This window comes from Bidens hawaiensis, unplaced genomic scaffold (genome assembly GCF_021521415.1).
Source record: "Bidens hawaiensis isolate Kalapana, Puna unplaced genomic scaffold, B.hawaiensis_p1.1 tig00003378_1, whole genome shotgun sequence".
NCBI lineage: Eukaryota > Viridiplantae > Streptophyta > Magnoliopsida > Asterales > Asteraceae > Bidens > Bidens hawaiensis.
The window spans coordinates 2,019,747-2,025,956 of NW_027491188.1; the positions used below are offsets into that span (position 1 = coordinate 2,019,747).

General features: G+C 41.1%; 1 pseudogene; it reads right to left on the reverse strand.

The window, feature by feature from the left end:
• Positions 1–3,295: 3,295 nt before the first annotated feature.
• Positions 3,296–4,819, reverse strand: LOC143623319 (chitinase CLP-like; annotated as a pseudogene).
• Between the last annotated feature and the right edge of the window lie 1,391 nt (positions 4,820–6,210).

The following is a 6,210-nucleotide window of genomic DNA, read 5'->3' on the forward strand; positions in this document are numbered from 1 at the left end:
TAGGGGAAACTGGGCTAAGGACTCGATCTTCTTTTCTACTTCCGGCAGGAGGTAGGCGTCTTTCGGACCTCCCTTATTAAAGTCTTTAAAGTCAATACACATTTGCCAACTGTGATCTGACTTGGTTATCATCACCAGGTTTGAAATCCATTGGGGATATCTCGCCTCCTATAGTATCCCAGCCTGTAACAGCTTCCAAGTTTACTCCAAAACAGCCTGGCTTTTTTCAAGCCCCAGATTTCTCTTCTTTTGCTTTACGGGTTCCATTCAGTGGTATTCCTTGAGGTTATGCTTTAGCTGGTCCCGTGGTATTCCCGTCATGTCTTCATGACTCCATGCGAAGACATCTGTGTTTCTTAAAAGCAGTTCTTTCAACCCTACTTTCCCTTTGTCAGCAGTTGTGTCCCATATCTTTATTGTCTGCTCCGGATGCTCCCAGTGAGGACCCATTCTTCTATTCTCTTATGTTTCTTCTTTGGCTCACCCCCTGCCTCCACACTAGCGACGATCTCAGCTAAGGAGCATATGGTAGCCACTCCCCTTGGGGTGGGGAACTTTATGCAACTGTGTGCGGTAGAGGCTATTGCTCTGAGGGCTCTCATCCAGGGGTGCCCGAGAATGATGTTGTATTTAGATAGAGCTCTCACTACAGAGAATCGTAGATGTACCGTCCTACTCTTTTCCCCGTCTCTAAGGCTGTAGGGGAGAGTCAAAGAGCCAAGAGGTTTCACTACCTCCCCTGAGAACCCTATCAATGGGTATATATCTTCCCTAAGCGGCTCCTGACTTCCATTTGGAGCCTAGAAAAACAATGCTCAAACATAACTTCCACACCACTTCCCCCGTCAACATGTGCACGCGCTATCCGATGCTCGGCTACACTAGCAGATATTTTCAAAGGCATTTCTATAGCATCTTCATTACTTAGCCCCGTAAATGAGAGAGGTACGTTCATCCACAAGGGGTTTGATGGGAACGCCTCTATTTTCCCACTTTGGATGCTCTTTCCTTGTCTTCCCTGTCATCCTCGCGCCCCCTGATCATGTCTACAAAGTGTTTATCCTCGTCTTCCTCTTTGACTTTCGAGGAGGACTCTTTCGAGGGTAACGACAATTGCCCTGCTTTCAACACCGCTTCCCATAACCTTCTTAGCTGCACCCAATTTTTGGTGACATGTCCCTGGCTCTTGTGATAATTGCAGCATCTTGGGGGTTAGGTTTTTAAGGTTGCTTGGAAGGGCTAGCGGACCTTGGGGAAACTTAGTTTTGTCCTCTACCATTACATCTCCTGACCCCGGATCCTACCTTTCGCCCAAGAGGAGTCTATGTCGGGGAGTCTCCTTCCGGGAGTGCGTGAGGGGGGTAATATGATGCAGTAGGGGACAAGGGGTGCGGGGGTCTGTAGGGAGCAAACCTTGCTCCCTCCAAAGAAGATCTCACTTGAGTGGTCGGGGCTCCCCCCATGTGTTTCCCTCCATTCCCTGCCTTGAAGACTCCATTATTTCCTTCCCATTCTCTTAGTTTAGAACCCGTATCTTTCCCCTAACAAAATCTCTGACTCGGTCCATGAGCTGGTCAAACATGGTAGGGAAATCTTTCCCCAGTTTCTCCGTGAGCTGGGAGAACCTTACCCTGCTAATGAACTCACTTATTTTCATCACTTCAGGGACCCCCTTGATGTTCATACTTTCGGCTACGTACCTTTCCATAAACTGTTCCACCTTTTCGTCGTCCCTTTTTTGAATATGCAAGATCTCGTTGGGGTTCTTCATAGCCTTTCGTTGTTGACTGAAGTTCCAGAGGAACTTTTCTCGCAACTCTTTGTAGCCATCGATGCTTCGTGGCTCCAGACTGTCAAACCAAACCCTAGCTCCCCCTGTCAGCGTCTGAGGGAACATGAGGCACCATACAGGCAAGGACCGGCCACTTATGAGTCCTGCCCCCTAAAAGCGTGTAAGTGATACTCCGGGTCTTGCGTACCGTCCTACTTATCTACCGTGGACGAGTACCAAAACTTTGGGGGCAGCGTGGCTTCAGCTATACGCTTGGAGAACTTGGAAACGTCAAATATGTCTTTAGGTCAGTAGGGAGCTTCCAGGAGATCCCTAGGAGGCTTCTCCTTTCCCTTGGCTGTAGAAAGGATGGTCACCAAGGACTCTAGCAGTGAGTTAGGATCTTTGTCTGCAGCATCTTGGCCATATTTATTCTTATCCGGTCCAGGAGGTTTCAAACGAGAGTCGGGCCCGAAGGATCTGCGGTCTTTCCTTTTCCTCTTGCTCTTCAAGAATGGCTTTCAAGTGTGAGCTCTTATGAACTCAAAAGTGACCTTCCTCCCCTCTTTTTCATTTCCTTCATCTTCAGGATTGCTCTTCTCGGTCTCTTCTCTCTCAGTTTCATCTTCAATTAATACGGGGCCATCGTTGACCCGCTGATTCCCCGCATCTTGACGTGTCGTGCTCGTCTATCCTGGTTTAGTGACCATGTTGCTCTTTCCCGAACTTGTAGGGAATAACAACGAAGTTTCATCTTGGTTTTGATCGACCATTCGTCTTCAAAGTTTTGAATAAAACCTGTGATCAAGAGTTCCCACAGATGGCGCCAATATTAAAACCTATTCCCACCGGGGGGGGGGGGGGTAACGTTTCTAACGATATTGAGGAGAATGGTGATCGATAGTATGATTGTGAGTAATGAATATGTATTAATGTTGTATATGTGTTCTGCCTTGTGAATGGCCTTCCCTTCTCTTATATAGGGGGAAGGTTTATATGATTTACCCATTGGTTGTATCGATATTATAAATTTCCTTTGGCTCCTCTCTTCTTTTTCTAGTCCGGCTTCTCCTTGGATCTTTATCCCTTGGATCACGCTTTTTATCTTGAGACAACATACCTTGGGCCTCCAACCTGATCAGGTGAACAGAAGACCATTTCCCTCCAAATTCATTTCCCTCAAAGTGATCTTTTAGAACGTCCTTTTTTTAGGCCTTCCGTATTGGGCTTTTTTCGTTTTGCTGGGTCCGAGCCTACCTGCAAGTCCCATCTCATTCGTTTGCTCTTCAGTCCCTTTAATTTTTTAGAAGTAAATAACATCGGCATGAAATTTTACGGGTATTATATCATGATCTCCCACTAAAAAGCAAAAGCACTTGTCACGTGAGCTAACTCTATATTAACACTGAAACCATTTTTCAATCACATACAAATGCACATATAAATATATAATTCAGACATAATCTTGCAATACATCCTAATAAAATATGACGAGATTGGATACATTTGTTTGTGAGAGTGAGATACACATCAGAGTTACTATTAAAAGAAAAATGAAAGGCAAGCTGGCACTAGCTCAAAGAAGAAGACGGATCACTCTTTCTTATTCTGTTATTTCATTTAGCATTCATGATATCAAGTCATTCCGGAATCTCGGTAAAGTTGAAGTTGCTACAAGAGGTTCCTCGTGCTAATATTGAAGAGCTGAACCCTAACTTTTGATTCTCCAGATCAAAAAACAAGAAATTGTTCTCCATTTGAAACGTCCCAATCACAGTTGCCTCTTTCATCTTTAAGCCGCCATTGATGAATGCAAGACATGCTGTGCCATTCCCAACGCGTTTCATCGAGTTGTCACCGGATATTGTCCAGATTTTCCCACTCTCCGTTAGGAACACGAAAACCCTTCTCAACAGACCCAACCGCACTAGATTTTAGACAGAGAGTAAAGGGTTGATCAGATCTCATTCTAGGAATGTTCTTTGTGACCTTTGCAAAACCGGAAACAAATGCTTCAAAGATATCACTTCTGAGTTTGGTGTATGGGGTGATGGTACTAAGCTTCACGGATCCACTTTTCAGTGATGGTAACGCAATGGTTATTCCTTCAATTGAAATCCTATTGATCCTAAAATGATATCCAAGGGATTTGGTATGCTTTCTGACCAATGGAGTGTAAGAAAGAATGCTTCTGACATCTAGATTTGGAAAAGAAGTAAAATAAAAGGGACCTTCACCCAAAAATGTCACCCCAAAAACCATTGAGGAGTTTGCTAGACAAAGAGCAAATTTATCTGCCACCTTAGGGCTATATACTTGACGTGGAAAAGCCAAAGCTGACCATGAAAACGCTGCAACGCCCGTGACACCTTTAGGTAGGGATCTTAACAATGAGGAAGGGGCACATGATAGTACAAATGGTGTTCCATAGGGAGGAGACCAAATAAAACTCGGGTTACGACCATCAGTTCCACAAAGTTGCACTAAATCGGTGGTTAGTTGTGACAACTTGCAAGATTTTGAGACAGGATTTGACACGGTGACAGCGCATATTTTGCAACCATATTTACTTGTGATATTGAGAGAGGGGCATTTAGGATTGATGTAAGAGTGCGCTTCTTTACAAAATTTGTCATCACATTTTAAAGGGTTTCTGCATCATACCTCTAACCCACACTTATATGGAGGGTGACGAATAGCACAATCTCGCCATGTGAAAGGAGCATCAAGGTCGATAAGGTAATAAGGTTCTGCAGCCGAGTTTGGTTTCTTAAGAAACCGCAAAACTTTGTGAAGGGATGTTTTGGCATCCTTTGTGATGGGTATAAGTGAAGTATTGAAACGTGTATCGTGGGATAAGACATCGCTTGAGAAGGATGCTAAGACAAAGAAAAGTAGTTGTACAAGAGTATGCATATCTTCTTTTTCTTTGTACCGGCTAAACAATGAGGATGGCAATACAATGTAGTCGATCATATTGCATTTAAATAAGCCAAAGTTCAAGGATTACTTAGATTAATGCTATATATTAAGTCATAGGTTTTGCTTTAAACGAAATGTAATGTGAAGGAGCATGAAGTTTCATCATTAAAACAATGTACACTCTACAAGCGATTTGTTGTCAATTAACTTGTTTAATATATTATTATGTAGCAAGTGGTAAGAGTTACAAAAGATAAGAGTTAATCGATTAGTGTTATCAAGGTCGCATTCTTATATAATAATACACCACATGGATGGTTATAAATGTAATGGACCTTGTCATTGCAATTTCGAGCAAGTAAATGCCAACTTATAGATATATAGTTTTTTTTAGTGTGGAAAATCAAGCGGTTTAAAGAGATTACTAGCTAGAAAAATACCAAAATGGATATTGAGCAAATTATATATTATTTATATGGAATTTGAGCTACTACACCTAGCATTAGTGGACATAAAACTAAAATAAAAGCGTTGAGATATCTATGGCTCATACAAGTAGTTTTCACTATTCTTCGTCAATAAGATTCTATTATGTGTTGTAACAACCCTGAATTAAGGGCCTAATTATTTTTAAAAAGTTCTCTTAAGACAAGATGCTTACAAAGAGTTTTGTTAGAAGTCAAACCAATAATAATTACTTTCAAAACCATAAACAAACGCATATGACGCATTAGACGTTGATAAACCCTTCTAATTTAATACGCGGAGCAATGACGCAATACCACAAGTTAACTAAATATTGAGTTAAATATAATTTCTATTAATATCAATAGCTAAGATAGAGAATATGGTTATGGTCATCTTCGCACAACATTAAAGATTAACGGGTCAGGTACCATATGCGACAGACACTTGTGTCAGTATTAGTTATGACCACTTATGAGAAATAATATTATATTAGTTCTATTATTATCATTCGATACTTGACGGTATTAATGATAGGGTATTAGAGCATTCTCATCCAACCCCTCATATTATGTGAGGGGTGTTTTTATAATTTAGAGAGTGATTCAGGGTGTTGTAAGTGAAGAGTTTTTATATTTTAGAAAAAGTAGTGATTTTTCTGTATATTTGAAAAGTTACTTTTCATCCCCTATAATTTTTTTAATATATTTTGAAAGTGGTTGTGAGTGAAGAAAAGAGAAAAGGTAATGATAAAAGGTATAAAAATTATTATTTAATTGAAATAGACAGAGAAGATAAAATGAGTTTTAGTGTAATTTTTGGTTTGCAGATAGAGGGTGGGATGAGAACGCTCTTATGTCGGATTAAGAACGTGGTACAAGCCACGCAAGGTCATAAAACCTATTATGTGATTGTACATATATGAATGTGATATATGTACTACTTGATAATTACATGAGGTATAATACGTGTAGTTATGTGCGTATGAGTTTAAAACCCATAAGATAGTCTATGTAGGAAGCACATCGGTACCGATCTAACACCAGCTAAAC